The following is a 20,999-nucleotide window of genomic DNA, read 5'->3' as shown; positions in this document are numbered from 1 at the left end:
TATATCCTCGTACAACTGTGTTATGTCTGTATATATATGTATACGATATATAATATACCCGTAATATAATATTTTCCTAGCTAATATATTAAAAAAAAATACGAAGCCTGAAAGTGCGCACCAAAGTCCTTGCTGCAGAATAAAAAACATCCTTTTTGCCTCTGTTGCTGCTGGCTGCTCTCCGGGTAAAACAAACACAAATACAACAGGAAAGGAAACGGAACGGAAAGGAACGTAATGTGTGCGTAATGTATGGCAAATATGTGCTCCCCGCACACACCCCAAACACACTCAAACACACACTTATGCACACAACTGAAGACCCCATAAATATTTCATCAAATATGTGTTGTGCCCCATTTATGATGTGTTTGTTACACTGTCCGACTGCGACTCCGACTCCAGCTTCGACCGACCCATAAACATGCGAGAGCGAGAAAGCCAGAGAATTTTCATGATGATGCGCCGCCTGTTGGCATGCAGCAAATATGTACATGCATATACATAAATAAATATGTATGCCCCACCTCATCCCACGAATCGAAGAGCTGTTGCTGCTTTTTACATGACATTACAAGGTACTGGCTGGGGAGGGGGTGTAAGGAAGGTCGTTTCGATAGATTCTTGCTCTTGCGTGGAAGTCAGTGGCTGGTATGTCGGAATTATTACGTTTGCATTGCTATTTTCAATTTGTATTTCCAATTGTAGTTTTATGCCTTGAAATTTGAATAGAATGGCAGCTCTTAGTGGGATTGTTTCGCTCAAATTCCAAGAGATATATTTCCACAAAACACTCAACCAATTTTAGTTCTATTTCATTCTGCACGTGAAAGGCGCATAATCATTCCAATCATAGATCTGTGATCTATTTATCTGTTACAACTTCGCCACTTCGCAACTTGCATTCATTTAGTAGTTTCATTTGTTGCTGTTTCTCCTACACAATTATTTCACACCGCAGACTTTTCACATTGTCAATTGCAGACCCGAACATGGGGCAGCATAATGCCGACTAGTTGTTGCCACACAATTCGATTACAGGTTATGGGCAATAGGCATTTGGCATTCGACATTATGGGGGGCTCATTGAGCGGGCTGGCCAGAGGGTCTGTTAGGTTTGTGATCTGGTTACGACAGCCACCGCAGGACCAAATTAGCCAGCAATCTATGGTCCCTGTGGATGCAGTTGTCGATGAATGGATGATGATGAATGTGTGTGTGTGTGTGCGTGCATGGACGTGCGTGAGAGACGATTACATTACAGGGGGGCCAACTGGCTAATGAAGTTGCGCGGAAGGATGATCGGCAGCTAATAAGCGAAGCGTTAACCGCGTTTTAGTAGCGCGTGTCGAGACCAAGCAGTTTGCGGCTAATGTTGTAATGTGAAACATGGCTGACCCATGCCACATGCCCCATGCCCCATGCCCCACAAATGGAAACTCAATTAAGTGGAGCACACAGTCACTGGGTACCAGGTACCATCTACCGGTGACCACAATAGTAGAAGCAGAAACAGAAACAGCCGCTTCATAACGCTTTCCCCCTTCTGAGGGATATTGGTGTGGAGTTTCCCCGTCAGTCAGTGTGTGGAGGCTTTGGCGCCCACTTCCTCAGCGTCATGCTCCAACGCCGCACAACAAATGAAACGCTCTGTCATGTGTCAGTGCAATTGTGGCAATGCCAGTGCCAGTTCCAGTGGTAGTGGCAGTGGCAGACGCAGCAGCTCTGAACAATCAGTGGCTACATGGACGCTGACGTCCCATTCCGCAGAGCAGCGCCGCTCGGCGTTCGCCCCGGAGTCATTGTCATTAATTTAAGAGGAGAGTCTGCTGCTCCTCTGGCTGCTGTTGGCCATAGCCAACAGGCAATAGCTTAGGAGGAGCTGCCTCCGGGGCAGAAAAAGACTGAGCCCTGGGCCTGTTCCCTGTTCCCGGCCTTTCGCTGGCAATGAGAGTGCACAAAAAAAAAAAAAGAACAACTTGTCTGCTGAATGCCGCGGTGGGGAGGGGAGTCTGCTATGCTCTCTGATATTTCCACTGTCGGATTGCCCGATTCATTCCACTGTGCTGTGTGTGCTGTGGGGCGGTGGGTCTGGGGTGGCGCGCAGTGTCTAAATTAAATAATTCCCACAACTGTTACACTGTTTCTAGGTTTTGCTGTGCAGACTCTAATGCCCCACCACCACCCCAGCCACTGCTCGGTCCCCACAGACCCTTGTGTTTTTTGTGTGTGGAGCAGCAGGAACGAGGATAGCAGCGACTCCTGATAAATGAGTCCCTAATATGAGCGCTGTTAATAAAAGTGGCAAATTAAACGTCAACCTCTGCTGCGACTCGGTGCCCATTTGTTGTTAGGCGTCGGCGGCAGGGTGGGAGGGGTATGGCTGCGGTGGCTAGGGGGTTTCATTCTGTGGATAATGCCAGGGACCCTCGACTGATTATTGCTGTTGGGGTTTTTGCCATTTTTGCCATACCCAAACAGGGTATACTTGGCACGGAGAGAGGTGATACTGACGTATCTTACGGATACCTGCGGATTATTATCTAATTCTATTTATTACAATCGAATAATAATAACAAATATAGATGCAAATAGTGTACCATTTACTTTGCTACTTTTTCTGATAATATTTCTCCCGTCTAGGGTATCCATCAGTCGAGTGCTCCACTGTTGTTTTATTTCTTGTTTAATGTCTGTTTGTTTGCTTTTCAAATGCCTTTCGGGCCCAATGACAAAAGTTGCCACAGCATTCCCTTCTCTCACTCACCCTCGTCCGTCCCTCTTTGCTCTCTTTTTGTTGTTCCGAAGGATGTGGCGTCTCATTATTTGTCGGACACGCCCTTGCAACACTATACTGTCAAAGCAGGGCGGGGGCAGGACAGTTGTTGCGGCTGGTTAGTTTATAGTTTGTCGCATGATTTTCCAGTTAAATTGCTTACAAAATGCTTTGACAGTGGGTCCCGAAACATGACTTTTGAGTGGGGATTTTTAATGAGTTTTCCAAGCCCCTAATAAGGATCCACCACCACAAACCCACGCAACACGCCCACCCCTTGGGGGTGCTGTTGAATATTTAATTATCCTTTGCTTCAACATCCAGCCATTCCCCTGCATGGCAGGTGGATATGGAAAACAATAAAGAGCAAAAGCCGAATGCAATTAAGCGAAAATAAATGCTTCTATTATTTAGATAAACAATTATTACACACAAACACACAGCACACACACACACACACAGACAAGACAACGATAAATGGGCACACAAATTCATTGATTATCGATAATTTAGGGCAATAGAGTGGGCAGGGGGGATGAAGCACGACTTCCGCTTAAGCCATAGCTGGCTGCTGCCTGAATAAACACACACAACTGTTGTGTGTGTGTGTGTGTGTGTGTGCTGGATGGCGGGGGGGAAATGTTTTTGGCTGCGCACAGGAAAAACAAGAGGAAAAATCTATTAACGCCCGGATTATTAACGTCACACCATATGTAATTTATACGTTAATTATGCGGGAGTGTGCCACGCCCCGCCCGCGTCCACCCAGTTGGAGTGGGAGGCACATTAATTATAATGGTTTGTTTTTGTGTGTGTTTTGGATGCTGCCACAGAGGGGCATATGCAAGCCTTGTGCCACTTCAGTCATGCAATGAGACTCGTGAAAAGAGTACAGAGAAGAGCAGAGAATTCTCTCAGTCTCTCTCGCTCTCGCTCTCGCTCTCTCTCTCTCTCTCTGCCTGCAGCGATAAGCGACTCAAAACTAGAAAAGTAAAAGTAACAGCCCGACGACATATTACGACTAAATAATGTCGCCCCACCCGCCCCATTCCACAGTCGCTGAAGAAAACTGAGCAAGCAGCTCGAGAGCAAGACGGCGACAATGATGATGATTTTCCGCCCAAGAAAACTGGATGGAGGAAAACTAGAGAGGCAATGTGTGTGTGTGTGTATGCATAACTAAGACTGCAAATGATAAACTTGCAAAACAGGGGTGGGGAAAGGGGGGAGGCTGAAGGCTGCTGCTGCTGCTGCTGCTGCTATTGCTGCCTCCTAAGTGGAAAGTATGTCAAGCTCAGTGACACAATAAGAACACACATGACAGAATGATGCAGAAGGGAAGAGGCAGGCGGCAAGGAGGCAGGATGGCAAGGAGGCAGGATGGCAAGGAGGCTGGCGGCAAGAAGGCTGGAAGCAGGAGGCGGCATGAGATGATATGCCACGTGCAAATTATAAGCCTGCATGTGTCGTCTATCCACATCATGGGGCTCTTGTTCTTGTTCTTGTTCTGCTTCTGGTTCTCCTTCTGCTTCTTGGCGATTATCTAAGCTTACTTTCCCCAACCCTAACCCCCCAACCCAACCACCCCGCTGGATGCCTTTTTCTTTTGGCATTGCGCATACGCCTGCTCCGCGTCGCGTCGCTTCGCTTCGCCCACTAAATGCGTTTATTAATGCTTCTCCTTGGCCTAATTCGCAACACTTCTGCGTCTCCATTGCTGTGCCCATCGTTGCCATTGCCGTTGCCGTTGCCGTCATTTACATGCATACATCATTTTGCATACATGATGAATGGCACGGGGAAAGAGTGAGCGAGACAGAGCGAAAGCGGGAGAAAAACAAAGGCACCAGCAAAGCAGAAACAATGATAATAAGGTGATGGCAGGCGGCGGATGGCAGGGGGTTGGATAGCAGGCGAAACAGATGGCCTTGCCAGGTAGCAGGCACACCTGCCTATGTGTGTGTGTGTGTGTGTGTGTGTGTGTGTGTGTGTGTCTCAGTGCCCCATAACAAAGACAAATGTTGAAGGAAACTTGTGCACAGGACACATAATAATTAACACGGCAAAAGGCAGCAAAAGAAAATTGCTTTGAACTGCGAGAAAAAGGGAAATGTGCATACACACACACACACACACACATAAACGTATACCCGCATATTCCACAAAAGAAAATGTTTAATTTTTGGCGCACTTTAAGAGGCAGGCAGCAGTACGTAGGATTCTTTGGTGACCGTGACATTCCCCCTGCCCCTGTCCACTGCCCCACCACCCTAGTGTAGATGGAGTTTTAAGTGGCGGCTGATGGCTCGCTTGTTGCTCTTTTCAGTTTTTAATAGATCCCCAAAGATAAATCCCAGAGCCGCCAATCATGAACTGCCACACACCAACACATCAACACACACCAACACACACACACACACATATATGTTTGTATATCCTTCAGGAAGTTAGAGGACCTGGCTCCTGCTGTTAGCGGACTCGGCAGCCATCACCGTTAATAGCCGTCGCCGTCGCCGTCGTTGGCAGGGCCACAACATTAATCAAATTTTCAAAACGAAAAATCCACCAAGCAGACAATCAAAAAAGTTTCCGAACGGTCCGAACCAGAACCCCCCCTCTCCCATTCACCCCGTTGTACCCTCGAATGAGGGAAGGGTATGATGATGTTTTGCCACCAATAAAGTTCCATCGGAAATGGAACACAGCTTCAAGATTCGATCACTAAATATGTCCTCTGTGAGCCTAAACCTTTGCTGCTACCAAAGTGGAATTACAGCTGCCACTTACAGGGTATCGACTGGTTTGTTTACCCGTGCGGCAGCTCACAGCCCACTACAGCCCGCTGCTTCGCCGCTTGCTGCTCCACTGCTCCGCTGCTCCTCTGCTCCTCTGCTTGCTTGCTTGCTGCTCCGATAAGCCCATTTAGCAACGTTGTCATTTCTCTTGTTTCGTAACGTTGATTTCATTTTATTGTTGTTGCCTGTCTGCCCCATGCCCCATGCCCCATCCATTGCTGGCGGTGAATCCGCACGCCTGTCATAAATCTTGTTTTGAATGTCCTGCCAGCGTTGATAGCGAACGAACGAGCGAGCGGACAGGACAGGCAGGAGCTGGTGCCTAAGTCAACTCAGTCGAGTCATCGATTCTACTGGATGTACATACCCTGTATATATACCCTATAGCCGGTGTGTTTGTGTATATGGCCATGGCAACACATTAAATTAGTACACTTGATCGAGCAGGAAATATTTATGGCAAAAAGAGAGCTCTCTCGTTTGGTTCTAGCTGCTGCCTCGCCAACCGAATCGCAGGCCCAGTTGATGCTTCAAGGACACGGCGTGAGGCCAGTGAGGCATATCGGACGCTGGGACGCATAGTCTGCGCCGCCACTGTGTGTAACAGTTATAAATCTCGAACGCAAATTGACTGTGCAACGTTGCGACGCCTCTTCAAGTGAGGATAGCGGCAGGGCGCGCGGAATGGCTGAAAGGGCAGAGCCCCGTCGCCATTTTGTGCGCCCCAAAAACATTTTTAGGGCCCTTCAAACAGAACTCCAACGCGCAAAGGCCCATACCCCCCCAGCTCTATGCAGCGACCAGTACTCAGCAGACCAGTCGACCAGTCGACCAGTCGTCCTGTCGTCCTGTCTAGCCTTCCGTTACGACGGCTTCTGCGGGGTAGATAGGCTTTTGATTGGCATTTTATGTTTGTTCATCGTTTGACTGCCGCTTTGACTTATGTTTCATTAATTTGTATCATTTTTATTGGGGTTAACAAGGGGTTCCCTCCACCAGAGATGGGTCCCCTTCGATAGTGAAAAAGGTTGCCCAGGAATGTCTGGCTATGTGGTGGCTTCGGGTGGGTCCCTCTGCTTATTATTGGGAGTGATAAAGGATGATAAGCAGCATTTTTCATAACAGAAACAAAAATGTTTGCAAGCCGCACAAATGAAGTAAATTTTATTGGCAACGAAAAGAGGATGTCTTCGAGCCATAAAATTGATTTAAATATATAAAAACATTGAAATGCAGATGGGGTTTCGATGGGTTTCTGGGGGAATGTAAATCACTCTCCCAGCTCTGACATCATAATCAGAGCCACACACAGCATTTGCCTTGATTTTAGTTTGAGGAAAAACCCCCCCAGGAAATGTTCCCTCGTATTGCATGGAAATAATTACTTCTGTCTGAATATTCCTTCATGATATGCCATGGAATATAATGAATTCAATAAGATTTTTATGTGCATATTTTGTATATGAAATATTCATTCGATTGCCGCATATGCCATTGGGATGCCATTAAAGGAGAATAAATAATATTCTCTGAATGAATTAACATCAATCGCCTGGCATATACTTTGTACAACTTTCACGAGTGGAGTGCCATAATTCCGATACTGAAGGAGCAGGCGGCGTGGCATCTGCCACACAAACAGATTTTAAATATTTGTTACACCTGCTGCCCACGGAGTGAAGCCGGAGGAGTCAGTGTATGTCCAATATTTGCACAAAATCTGCAATGAATTTGTTTGGGCGCTTAAATTTTCCAACGCCAGAGACAGCAGCGAGAGGGAGAGAGAGAGAGAGAGAGAGCGATAGCTCGCTCCATAAATCCATTTTTATGAATTCGATGAATTTTGTTTTATATGAGAGTGGATCCATTCCATTCCATTCATGGAGTGGAGTGGAGTGCAATGGAATGCAGGGGGGGGGGCTTTGTTGGGGCTTGTGAATATTTAAACGGCATCGGAGGAAAATGAATGCAACTTGCTCTGAATTCCCATGCAAGGAGGCGGCTGAGCGGAGGAGCGAGACGGCGCGTTGCCTGTCATATGCAAACGAAATTAAAATGCACTACAACATCGTCATCGTCATCGTCGTCGCACTCATCGTAGTCGTCCTCGTCCTCGTCGCAGTCGGGAAAGGCGGAGAAAAAGTGCGCACGAATGCATAAATAAGTGGACGAGGGAGACAGCTGCGAGCAGTCCTTGCGGCGGAGGAGTGGGACTCCGTTGAATGGCACTCGAAACTATGCAACAAGAGGCTCCTCCACCTCCTTCACGGCACAGGCGAAAGTATTTATGCCAGAGAGTGAGAGTGCTCCAAGGAGCGTAGAGCGGCAAATGAATCGGGATGCGAATTCAGCTGGCTGGCACAGGAACAGGAACAGCAGAGCTCTGCCTCAGCATATCCAATGGGTCTTAAGGTAGAGAAACCCCTGCAGAACAGGCAGAACAAATGAAGAGAAAACTATAGGAAAAGGTCCCAAATGAAGTGGCAATCCCCCCAAAAAAAGCCCCCTTGCAGTAGCCATGCCAAAAGCAGGGCGTCAAATTAAGTGGCAGCCTCAAAAATATGCCTAAAATGTAGGGAAAACTTAGGCACAAGAACAGCACCAAAATGAGGCAACAAATTTAAGATTCGGGCTCCAAATGGAGACCAAAATCCAAGAGCAAGCCCCTTTGTAGATGCACGAGGTGAATGCCCCCTCAAAACTGCAATTGCAACACGTAGATGGGGCATGTAGTTGTAGTTATACCACGACGAGCATAAAGTAAAACACTTATTGTTTTTTTTTTCTCCTTTTTGATGCAATAAACTTTAACAAATAAAGTGCATTTACGAGGCCACTCCCACTCCCGCTGCCACTCCCTAAACATCATCTCACTCTCTCCTAGCCGTAAATGGGTCAAACACTTTGTTCCGCGTGGAGTGGTGCGGCAGAGGCAGAGGCAGAGGCACAGGCACGGGCAGGAGAGGGATATTCTTTGCCAGGCACGTAAATGGAAAGTGGATTCCTCTGCCAAAGTAAAGTGCATATGCAACACACACACACACACACACACACACATGCCCCTCCACATGAGTCGCGACAATGCGTATACGTCACGTTGTACAATGCAAAATGGTGGAAAGAGGGAGAGATGGGATCCACGGCGACGCGGAGGCTCCGCCTAATGCAATCGGACCGAGCAAACAGCGAATTTCGTGTTGCGGCTTGATGGAATTAACATACGATGTTGCAACCCGAACAAGGAGCACAAGCAGGAGGTGTAGCCTGTTCCCTGTGCCCTCCATCCTTTTACCTGGGAGCAATCAGCAGCAGCAGCCCGAAAAACCCTCTTCCTATGATGATTCGCTGAGCTGGCTTAGCATTAGCAGCGTCCACTGGCCCACACGGCTGTTCGCTGACTCAACAAGAGCTCTAGCATCGACATATGGCGACTAGAAGATACCCTCTATTGGGAGCTAGATAAATAAACGCTTCGATGAATGAAGTTCTCTATTCTCTCTGGCCAGGAAATCTCTCATTCCTCCCCCCTCTGTGTACAGCTGTGCACGCCTAGGATTACCGGGTATTTAAACATGGCCGACCGGATGTCGGCTCAACCTTTTCGTGTCGTGTTACTGTCGCCGTGCGGTTTTTAAATGTGTTTTTATTGATTTTGCCACACGGTATGCCTTTGGCAGGCATTTTGCGTGCCACTCTCCACCCCTGCCGCCGCCGGGGGGCAGGCAAAACTGCTGCCAAATTGAAAACTGCACGCCCCCGAAAAAATAAATTTACCAAAGCAAAGGATAAAAACCTGGCAGTGTCCAGGACTCCTCTCTCCCTCTCCCTCTCCCTTTCACGTTCACTCCTTTTGCCCCATTCTTTGTGTGTGTGGGGTGGGGGGCCATGCCCCGTGGGTTATTTGTTGAGTTTTGTAAAATTTATGCTTGGCAGCAAGTCAAAATGGGATTGGAGGGAGCGAGCAGGAGCGGGCAGGAGCGGGCAGGACACCACTGCGGTCGAGTGAGAGGTAAAGTTTGTGCCATGGCCCTGTGGCCCTGGAAGCTCTCTTCTTGGTGTCCCATATGGCAGGCACTGCAATTCCCATATAAATTTAATGCGCCAACAGGCAAAAGAAATGTGTCCCTCTCCACTGTGTGTGTCCCCCAGCGAAGTGGAGAGTGGGTGAGTGGGTGAGTGGGAGTGTGGAGTCTATGGCTATGACTTAATGCAGGGCAGGCTACATAAAAATTGCATTAAGCGCAACGAGAATTATGCAAGAGAGCGGCAGTCGGGAGCGGGGGCGGGGGCGGAAGCGACTGAAGCAATCTATTTTCATGCCCAACGGCTGGGGCCAAGGCAAAGGCAAAATAAAGAGCTCCACGGGGACATGGGGACGTGGCACATGAGAGTCTAAGTAGCTGGTAGGTTATCATCCAACAAAATAAGCTAATTTTACACATGATAGGCCGACTCCACCACGACGGGCACGAAGGCCACGCAGGCGGTTTGTTCAGCTGGAAATGGGGCAAACGCTGCATCACTGGGGCATCACTGATTCCACGGCACAAAAGAGTTTGCGGGGGTTGGGGAGTGGATCGGATCATAATATGCTGCTCCCAATGCTAGGGGCCAACATCCTCCAAGTTCGCCTTTCAAGTGGTTTCAGGGCACAGGAGACCGGAGACCGGAGACAGGGCCTCCCCTTTGACATTTATGCGGGCAAGTTTTCTTAAAGCGCTTCCCGTTGAGTGGACCTTTGGGTCAAGTTAATGGACTAGAAATGGCCAAAATGGACAGAATGAACAGCGGCAGCGGCAGAGGCAGAAACAGCTCCAAATGGCGCTGTGGAGCTGTGGCGCAACAGTCGGAACACACACACAAAAAGTGAACACAGAAACAGAAAGGGATAAAACATTGTAACAGTGAATAATGCGCATAATAAAGTGTCCAAAACATTTGTTTTCTTTTTGGCCCCTGTTTTTCCTGCCCTGCCCTGCCCTGCCCCTCTGTAATCCGTCCTTCTTTTGGTTTTTACCGATTTCCCTTCTGCCTTCTGTAGGGCCTTTTTTTTTTGGCAGAACTTTCCAGAGAGCGAGAGAGAGGGAGAGAGAGTGGGGAGAGTGCCACCACCCTCGAGAGTTTCAAATTGCTTTAAATTTGTTGTAATGGCGCTTTAAGTAGTTTTCTTTTTGCCTTGTTGATTTATGATCGCCGTCCTGGGCTATCATGGAGCGGCGGAGGGGGGGAATAGAGAACCAAGGATAGAGGATGTGGAAGTGGAAGTGGATGTGGAAGTGTCGGTTGCCTACTTTTTCTCATCTTAATGGAAGTCACCAGATTTTCTTGTGTGCAGCATATTTTGATAATGGCCCTAAAATGCGGCCATAAATCGCAGTAAAATGAGGCAGCCGAACAGCCGAATAGCATTTTGAAGTGTATGTAGTTTTTCCCAACCCATGCCAAGCCATTCCATCTGCAGTGGAAAAGAAACTCTATTGGTTGAGTGACAATTATATTTGTCGGGGGGGCGGGTGACGCATTGTATTTCTGCTGTTGCTGCTGGAATGTGGGGGGGGATGTGACCCCCAAAAGCCCATCTGCAAATATTGACAGACCAGAAAACGGGGTCACACAGCACCAACGATGAATCAAGCTTGGATGTATGCAGATACATACACACATACATATGTATGTACATCTGTATATAGTCGGTCGACTGTCTAGTCAACTTCCGGAACATAGAAATATAGAAATTAAATCCGCACCACACGCACACCACTCGTTGGAGGGAGGGGCTTGGGGGGTGTTGCCACTCGCCTGTTTGCTGGAAACATAAACACTGCGGCGTTGCTGCATGTGGATGTGTAAGTCTGTGTGTGTGTGTATGTATGTTTGTGCCACAAATAAATATTGCATTAAGCCAAACAGACACACAGATACACACACACACACACACACACCCACCCACCCACACACAAACAAATACAGAGGCAGGCAACATTAACATAAAACATAAACAGGGGCATTAGCAGCAAATCATTTAAATATGCGGAATCACAGAAAGAGTAAGCGAAAGAGAGAGAGAGAAAGAGTGGGAGAGAAAGTGCGATAAAAGCCAGAGAATAAAAGAGCTCACGACCAACCAACGAACCAACCAAGCGACCGACTAACTGGCATGATGAAAATATCAGCCGGTAGATAAACGAGAACAGAGAGAGTGACCGGGAACGAGCCGTAGCCTTAGATACGCTATAAAATGCAACGTTTCACATGTGCAGGAGAAAGTTCTGACCTGGATGTGATTATCTTCAGCAACAATTACGATTTCCTCACTACAAAATATTCTCTGCATGTAGCAACGTAACTGTGCCACGATTCAGTTGCATAATTTCCCAATTGAGTGAATAATTTCCATTGAAATACAAAGAATATATGTACAAAGTTTCTATTTCGATGAGACTCTACAATCTACCCGCTGATAGGGTAGAGACAAGCTAAATGCCCAACGAGCCGACTAACTGACTTACAAAACATTCCCTGAATGCCCAGCGACGAGATAAACGGTCAGCCAGTCGCTCAGTCGCTCAGTCAGAAGTGAAAGCATGAAAAACGTGGCAGCAGCAGACCAGACAACGCTTGCGGCAGGCTCGCTGCCTCCGTCAGCATGCGAGGGTGTCTGCAAAAACTATCTGAGGGGCAGGGCCGCCCACAAAATATGATGTCTAAATCAGCACTGGGTCTCGCCCTCTCGCCCTGCCATAATATTGTGTATTAGATACACGTTTCAAGGACAACAGCAGCAGGCAGAAGCAGCGGCAGCGGCAGCCACCACCTCTTGACCACAACACAGTCTGGAGGGGCATTCTTTTGACTTTCCAGCCCACTCCAGCCCACCCCACCCCACCTCGGTCCCATTCCAGGGCCCAGCTAATTACGCCCCAGCCCATACTATAAAAACCCCGTCTAGAAATGTGGGTCTGGTCTCTTTTGCGTGTTTTGTTGGGAAATGAATGCCATGCCGCGTGCCGCGTGCCCCGTGCCACCATGCCCCATGCGCCCTTCTACTAACAAGCAGCTGTGCGAAATTCTTCAACTAAAATTGCAAAAGTTTTTCTCCCCCCAACTGCTCTGTGTGTGCGTGTGTGTGTGCGGACAAGAGTGTTTGTATTCTCGTATTTCTGGCTGCGTTTGTGTGTGTGAAAAATGGCCAAATAGCAACTAATATGGCGCACATTAATTACGACAAAATGGCGCTAATGTCGTCAGTGCCTCACCCACACACAAGCACACACACACACACACACACACACAGACACAGACAGTAAAGGCACGCACTTCCGTTTTGGACAGAATGGGACGGACTTTCATTAGTATTCGTGTCGCAGCGTTTGTTTTTGTTTTTTTTTTTTTGTAGAATTTTTGAAAGGAGGAAACGCGCTTCTTTTGGTGGAAATGGAGGCGGCTCTGCCCAGCATTGCTTCCCGTGCCGCTTGATGGAGTATGATTGAACACTGTTTTGCCTCTCCCAAAAAAGAAACCCAAAAGGGGAGTAACAGGGAGCCTTATTGATTGGATTGCATTTCCATACTCAAAGATGAGAGGAACCAGCGTTGAGCAGTGTGGAAATTGGTTTAAAAATATCTATAAATATTAACCTAAAATACCAAAAATTTATACTAAATTTATATTCGTTTCCCTGAGGCGATTGGAAATAGCTTGCTGGAATTCCATTAATATTTCCATTCTGATTGAAGCAGCCATGAGCTGCCCCGATATCAATGCGGATGCCCCAAGCAATTGTCCGCCATTGTCGTCCTGCGCCATTGTCCAGCGCAGAGTTGACAGAACAGACAGACAGGTTGACAGGACTTTTTGTAGCTGACGCCGGTGTTATTGCAGCAGGATTGTCGGGGCAGCAGCACCGCAGCAGCAGCAGTCCTTTGTGTGGCTTCGCTTAGGTGTGAAGCGGCGCATTGTGTGACCAGAGCGGCACACAAGTGGTGGGGATGCACAGGGAGAGGCCGCTTAAAGGGCGTCGCACTATTTGCGGGATGTCCCTGTACAAATATACGCCCCGGAATATGCGAACGGGTGCCACAACGAGTGGGGCCTCCTTTGGGGCCTTTGTTGTGACGCTGGCTGGCTGGCTGGCTGGCTGGCTGGCTGGGCTGGCTGCCTGGCTGCCTTTTGCCGTTCGCTTTATTAGCCAAACAATGCACGTAGGCGGATGGCGGAGCATAAATATCGCCGCTGGTTTCCCTGCCCCACGGAGGCATGTATTTTTATTTATATATGGGATATACAATATATTCGAATAGGTTGGGCAGGGGGTGGGGCGGTATGGGGTGCGGATTGTCTGTCATTGTTTGGGGCACCTTTTGAGAGTCGCGTCGCAACACGAGCTGGGCGCGGTGATACGCGTATGGTTATGCCCCATTCGGAAAAGCAAGCACCGTGACATAATATTCTCATCTTATTTTACGCTAAAAATAAATCCACACAGAGGCACACCCACGCACACATACACACACACACAGACACAGGCACAGGCACAATAAATCCCTTCAGAACGATGCGAAGAGTGGGGGGCGGGGCGGTGTCTCTTGTCAGGCGACAGACGACAATCAAACATAAAGTAGCCCTCAATTTTCTTTTGGATATACGTTTCTTTATCCCCAGACATGGCCCCACATTTGCATGTGGCAACAGTTGGGGCAACGACGGCATTGATGCTTTTGTGGCTGCTGGTGGTTGCGGGGCAACATCCTTTGATGTGCCACAGAGCCCTGCCCTGCCCTACCCCCCTGCCACTAACTCTGGCAAGAGATTTAATGCGGCATTTGGAGAAATTCAAAATAAATCTACTTTGGCATGGCGGGGATTTTCGGGTTATTAGATGGCGTAGATGGAGTATGAGCGAAATTTAAAGGAATCATTAGGTGGAAACGAATCAATTAGAGCTGCCCTCCCCGCTCCCCCTTTCTTTAGCAGTGTCTGTTGGTGTGTCCTTGTGCGAAAATCGTTTTATTTGTTGCCTCGCAAGGAGCAAAAGGGGAGCGGCTAAACGATTGAAAATCCGTAACATTCATTTAAGCGTAACTCCAACGGAGACAACAGCCGGGCAAAAACCAACAAGCAAACGGAATGCTCGCTGGGGGCAACTACAGAGAGCAGCAGAGAGAGAGAGTAAAGGCTGAGAAAGGATAAAGAACGCCCTGACCCAGAAGGAAGGCAGAAAAAGCTCCTTGGAGGAAAGCGAAGCAAACAAAGAGGCGGCCACCAGGGAGTCACAGTGAAGGGCAAAACGGGAAAACAATTGCTGCTGGAAAAGTGCGTGCCGACAAAGGAGAAAGGGCGAAAGGCAAAAGAAGAAAAGCCCCGCCCCACAGAGCCCTGAGCCCTGAGCCGCTCAGAGCTGCCTCTGAGCCGCACCTTGGAGAGCGACAAAAGGTCTCCAGCTCATTTCAGCCGGCATCACGTGCTCTCTCTTTCTCTCTGAAGTGTACATGTGTGGGGCATGCCCCAAAGTAGGCTACAAGTAACGCGTCGCGTGGCAAGGCAGGGCATGTGTGTGTGTGCGTCTTTGACTGTTGCTTCGGTTGCGCCTGCTGCCTTTAACGGCTGCCACAAACAACAATGCCTCTTGCCTCTTGTTATGCGCGAGCTCACACACACCAGACCCACTCCACACCCACAACTCCCCCATGCCCTCTAGCACCCTGCCCCATTTTGTGGCAGCCAACATTTTGTACGATTTTAGAATGCTACTTTCACGCCAAATTTAATCTGAATGACATTTGAGGGCGAAACTAAACTACTTGCCAAACAAGGGAAGACCCGCAGAAGCGGTCCCCCCCGCGTGTAACTGATTCTGACAGAAGCACAAGCACCCCCTCCCACTGTCCATATGACAGACAGACGGCTACCTTAATTACGATGTCGAGTCGGGACCATGACATCCATTTGGGGGGATATCTACCATACATCAATCTTAAGAGTGATTTAAAGCGTCTTCAAACTAAAGTTTTTTTTATTAAAGTGGAGGGTATCTTATAGTCGTTTAAAGTTATTTTTCATAACCCCTCACTCCCCTGTAGCTTTAAGTCCGCAACGTAAAGCTCACATAGTAAATACAACAGCAACAAAATGTACAGTAAAATGTCCCCCAGACACCAACAGAAGAGAGCACACACACTTTAATAGCAGAGCAGTCGAGTCGCAGTTTCTCTCTCTCGTGCTCGCGCCCTCTCTTCGGCATGCACGATCATGTTCATAATGCTCGCTCTGCGCTCGCACTGCGGGCGATGCTTATCAGCAAATACGAAGCACTCGGTGGAAGAAGAATAACAACAGAATAACCAACGGGACTTGACTTTGCTTTGCTGCGTGGATTTCATTGAAAATGAATTTATGAATGAAGTTAATTTTTGTTGGTTCACCATACACATAATACATATATATTCTTAATACCCTATAATTTGTAGGCTTCTACATACATATGTATGTATGTACATACATGTACATGTATTTATGCATACATACCATACATGGCACAAACGCTTCTGCCGATAAAAATCAAATTAAAAACGCAGCAGCAACAAAAGAAAAACGGGCACAAAATTATAGAAACCAGAAAAAAGCGGCAGGCAACAGACCATTAAATCAAGCCACACAAAAGGCCATAAACGGCGCGGATTGTGCAAAATACCCTTGCCAAAATGGGCTACATGATATCAACTAACTGTTTGTCATGCAGAAGAGGAAACTCTCTTTTTCTATGCAAAGTACATATTTACATATGTATGTATGTATTGTATGTAGTCCTATTTTCGAAGACATTTCATAGTAAATCTCGTATTTAAAAGCAGAAAAATCTATTGAATAATTTTGTAAAATATCTGTAAGAGTATCTTATAGGTCGGCCTATAGAGCCACTCCCTTTTGGTTTTCCATTGACGATAAATGCACGGCCAAAAGAGGAGGAAGAGTGCTTTTGGCCGCAGACAATTTTGCAATTTAAAACAAATAATTTGTATCTAAATGTGTGGGCTAACACACACACACACACACACAGTTGGGCCATTTATGTAGATTGCATATGGCAGATTAGGCCCGTTTCCCCACCCACACATGCCCCATGGAAAGGGAGGGCCTTCTGGCCGCACGCTGATAATGCGGGGCGGCGCATTCCCTTTGTCTCGTCTCTAATTTCGAATTGCGAAATTTATTTATTGTTGATTGCAAATGAAACGAATACAGAAATCGTGAATATACTCATGAGCATTTTGATATGGGTTTAGGCGTCTCAAAGGGAACTAAATTAAACGTGCAAGTGGGGGCTGGGGGCTAAGGGCGGGTCTCCAATTAGTGAAAGTGTCAATTATTTGGCGGTTCATCTTACAAAGCAATCGGTTAAGGAGGCTCTGATAACCACAGGAATATGCATGTAATTCCCCTTGAAGAATTTACTACGATGTAAAAACTTTAACCTGTTGAAAATAAAGCTTAAACCGATGTCGTGGGGCCAGAGCCACTATTACACAAGTGCTCGCTGGGGCTTGCAGGCTCTGAGCTGAGGACCGACCGGACATGGACACGGGATTCCGGACACCGGACACCAAATGCAATTTGAGTCAACTCTTGTCGGGTTTCGCTTGCCTGAACAACAACACTGTGTGGGTGTGTGTGTGTGTGGGTGGGCGGCCTGGAGGCACAAATTTTGAATGTGCCAGAGACCGCAGGAGAGAGGACAACCGACAACCGGCAACCGACGACCGACGGCAGCGATGTTGGGGCTTGTTGTCGTAAAAAGCCAAAAATGGGTTATATATTCTAGGCACAGACACAAAAGCTGCGTTGACAAGGGGGCCGGGGCCACCTACGAAACAAGAGTTGAACTTTTGAACCCCAGAGTTTCCCCCCCACACAGTCCCCCTCCAGCACGCCACATCCCTGGGACCAAGCACACTTTAAAGACAGGGGGCAACGGCATGGAAACTAAAACGAGTCGGGTCTCTCCCCTGCCTCTAGCTGCAGGAATTTACCAAAAATTACTGCAAAATTTACATAATTTTCAGTCAAGTTTTCTTCGAGCGACTGTATGTGTATGTGTGTGGTGTGTGTGTGTGTTTTGTTTGTATGTGTATGTGCAGTGGCTGTGGAAAATGCTCATAAATAAATGAACATGGAACATGGAGGGAAATGGCCAACAGCCTAGAATGCACTCCATCGCTCTCTTCGCTCCCCCCTCAGCACTTTCTATCCCCCCCCTCCCTGTGACTCTGTGTTCTGGCCAAGTCATTGGCCCTTCTACTGAATGTTGTGAGGGGGGGGACATTTATGGGGCGCGTTGAAACAGCACAAAATAACATGAAATAAATAATAACTTTTTCTGCTTTCGACTATCCGGTTTTTTTTTTGCCCGTAGAGTCGAGAGTCCCGGAGTCCCGAGACTCGAGTTAATTAAAATTTAAAAGCCGCCGCCGCACTCGTGCGGCAATTGCACATCCAATTGCCATGTTCGGAGTCGCAACACAATGTTGCAGCAGCCGCAGCAGCAGCAGCAGCAGCAGCAGCCGCAGTTGTGCGACTCTAACGGTTACTTTAATGGTTAGTGGTGCGCTGCCATAACCGATTCTGCTGCTGCTGCTGTTGCTGTTGCAACTGTCATTGTAAGTGTTACAGTTACAGTTACTGCTACTGTTATGGTTACTGTTATGGTGTCGTCAGTGGCAATGGCGGGGGTTTTCGGTGCTTGTTTCGAGTTGAATATGATTTTTGGGAGCAGGCAAAATGGCAAATGGCCTTTCGTTTCATTAGCCGCTGGCTCAAGAGCGGATCAGCACGGATTTCGAGGGACGATTTTTTAACTCAAATTAAAATTTTAAATTTAATAAACTGCATCGATGAATATCCTCTATCATCTAACACATGAAACTCAGTACATTTTTATTCCTAGGTATGCCCATAGTCGTTTACTGCGATTTACTTTTTAAAGAAGAACTCTGGGAAATTGTTTTTCCAAGCGAAGAGAACAAATATTTGTGCACATTAATGTCGGCTCGCTCGGCAGCTGTCATTGTTTACGGGAATATGTGGCATTCGGTCGCGTAACGGGCGGTGGTGGGGGGGTAGGCAATGATAAAGCGCTCCACCCCCCCGCCATCACTGACAGGTTAATAATCTCGACTCGATAATCGACAGTCCTCCAGGACGACCCGTAGCCCCAGCCAAAGGACACGGACAGAGACAAAGGGCCGAGAGCCAAGCCCAACGAGTGACAGCTACGATAACACGCACACAGGCACACACACACACACACCTAGATGCCCAAAGATGCCAAAGAAGGAGACCAACCTCCGTCTGTGTGTGTGTGTGTCCCAGTGTGTGTGAGTGTGTGTGTGTGAGCTTATTAACGTGCCGCAGACAGCAATTGGGGAATTCCTGGGAAAATGCCTTCCGCCTTATCAGTGCGATCTCTGCTCTCTCCCCTCCCCCTACACCAACCCCCACCAACACTCTCTATCTCTTTGCCGCCGCACTGCTGATTGGCAAATATTTCAATTATTTTTTCATTTCGTTCAGCAAGAAATGTGTCAGGCAGGCGGCACAGCAATGAAACAAAATTCGAATCCAAATCCGAATCAAAAAACAAAAACCAAAAAAAACCAAAAAAAAAAAAAGGAAGAATAAAACCAAGCCAAACCGAACAGAACACAGCAGAACAGAGCAGAACATTTATAAATCTCATCCAGCAAATACAAAGTAAAATGCTTCGTTATTTATGGACCTTTCCCCATGCTGTTTTTGCTCTCTGTCCCCTCCCTCTCTCTCTCACTCACACTTGCTGGCTTTCCTTTTGTTGGGAAATTGTCAGGCGAATGACACACATTTTTTTGGGTGGCTGTGGGAGTGGGGAGCAAGCGACAGAGAGCGTGAGTAAGAGACGGAGAGACGAGTGGTTAAAGTAGAAAAAATGCAAAATAAAATCATAAATTTATTAAAATGCAGCAGCGGCTACCAGTTTTCCCCCCCGCCTTTTCCTTCACCCCGCTGTGAAAATACATTTTCATATGTATGCGATGAAATTTACATGCAAATTTTTAAAACTCAAACCAGAAACAGAAACTGAAACACAGAAACTCCCACACAGGGACACAGCGGCACTGGAACAGTGGGACAGATGGGCGGAGTGTGCGGAGGGGGGGTGGTGGGTGGTGGTGCTGTGGCGGTATATTTGACATATAGCCGCGTCGGTTTTACAACGTCATTTCTGGTTTTGTTGAAATATTAAAATGGATGACACACAGAAAATGCATATGCCCCAGCGACAAAAACAAAAAAAAAAATACATACGTGGGTTCAACGCGAGAGAGAGAGAGAGAGGGGTAGAGTGGTAAAGAGAGAGGGCGGTTTGGGTGGGGAAAAATACACACTTTTAGCGCTGACAAATATTTGCTTAATCGATTTACTATTTGTTGCAAAACAAACCATAATGAAGGGGCATTAATAATGCCTCGTCGCACCGCCCCGCGTTATGGGGCCTTAATGCCTCACTCAAAGATTCATGAGGCCGCCAAAGAAGAGTTGCATATGCACATATGTACATACATATGTATAAAGTTATATATTGCTATGGAATATGGAAGTGCCCTATGTATGGCATTTTGGAGTAATATAATAATTGTATTTGTATCAGACTATCATTAGGAATAAATAAATTATACAGAGTCTGAAAACATTTCATAAATATTTTTGTTTTGCAGATCTAATCGGCAAGGGTCCTTGGTTTTCCCCGGGGTAAGTGGCATAATTCTTATAAAAATTCTTCAGTGGACTTTGGTATTCGTATCATGTGCTGTTTTGGTGTGTGTATAGGGCATCCTTCAATTGATTTCACTTGAAGAATACTCAAAGAATAAACCTATTAAAAGCCACTACGAAGGTTCACAAAACTCCCCCATGCACACCCATGGACTACTCGTATGTGGAGGAGGGGGATACTCGTATTTCATTGTGTATCATCTTTGCCCAGGTGGCACCTTAAATCGCCTTCAATCAAATAACTCTTCAAAAGTGCAGGCGAAACTTTATCCTTGGTCCAAGGAGACATACAGAGACAGAGAGACAGAAAGAGAGAGAGGGCGACAGTGTGTGTACTCACTGGTCGGACCAGAGCCAGTGTTGAGAAAGTTCCGCCAGTTACGCCTCCGATGTTTGGCTTTGATTTAACATTTTGTACGTTTACTTTACAGTTTAACTGGCGGAAAACGCACGACACGCCCCCCCCACAGGCCCACATCCTCGTTCAGTCTCTCACTCTCACATTCCCCCCCTGCCACCCTGCACAGTCCACACATTCCTCTTGGCTGGCCCATCCGCCTGCATTTTTCTACACTTTCACATTGGCAATTTCATTTGGCCCATGGGTCGCCCTGGGAGTTCAA

The 20,999-nt window shown here is 47.3% G+C and overlaps 2 protein-coding genes across 9 annotated transcripts in view; one reads left to right on the top strand and one right to left on the bottom strand.

The window, feature by feature from the left end:
* The window catches only part of LOC111079610 (nephrin), a 65,372-nt gene that overhangs the window by 29,400 nt on the left and 14,973 nt on the right, over positions 1-20,999 (bottom strand). The gene's annotated exons all lie outside the window — the stretch shown is intronic.
* LOC111080956 overlaps positions 20,335-20,999 on the top strand; it is a 94,469-nt gene continuing 93,804 nt past the window's right edge. Inside the window, exon 1 of the mRNA XM_041592079.1 lies at positions 20,335-20,352. The gene's annotated coding sequence lies outside the window, so the exon portion shown is untranslated. The remainder of the gene's footprint in view (positions 20,353-20,999) is intronic.

Source organism: Drosophila obscura, unplaced genomic scaffold (genome assembly GCF_018151105.1).
Source record: "Drosophila obscura isolate BZ-5 IFL unplaced genomic scaffold, ASM1815110v1 contig_17, whole genome shotgun sequence".
Taxonomy (NCBI): Eukaryota; Metazoa; Arthropoda; class Insecta; order Diptera; family Drosophilidae; genus Drosophila; species Drosophila obscura.
This window is presented reverse-complemented; position numbering and strand designations above follow the sequence as displayed.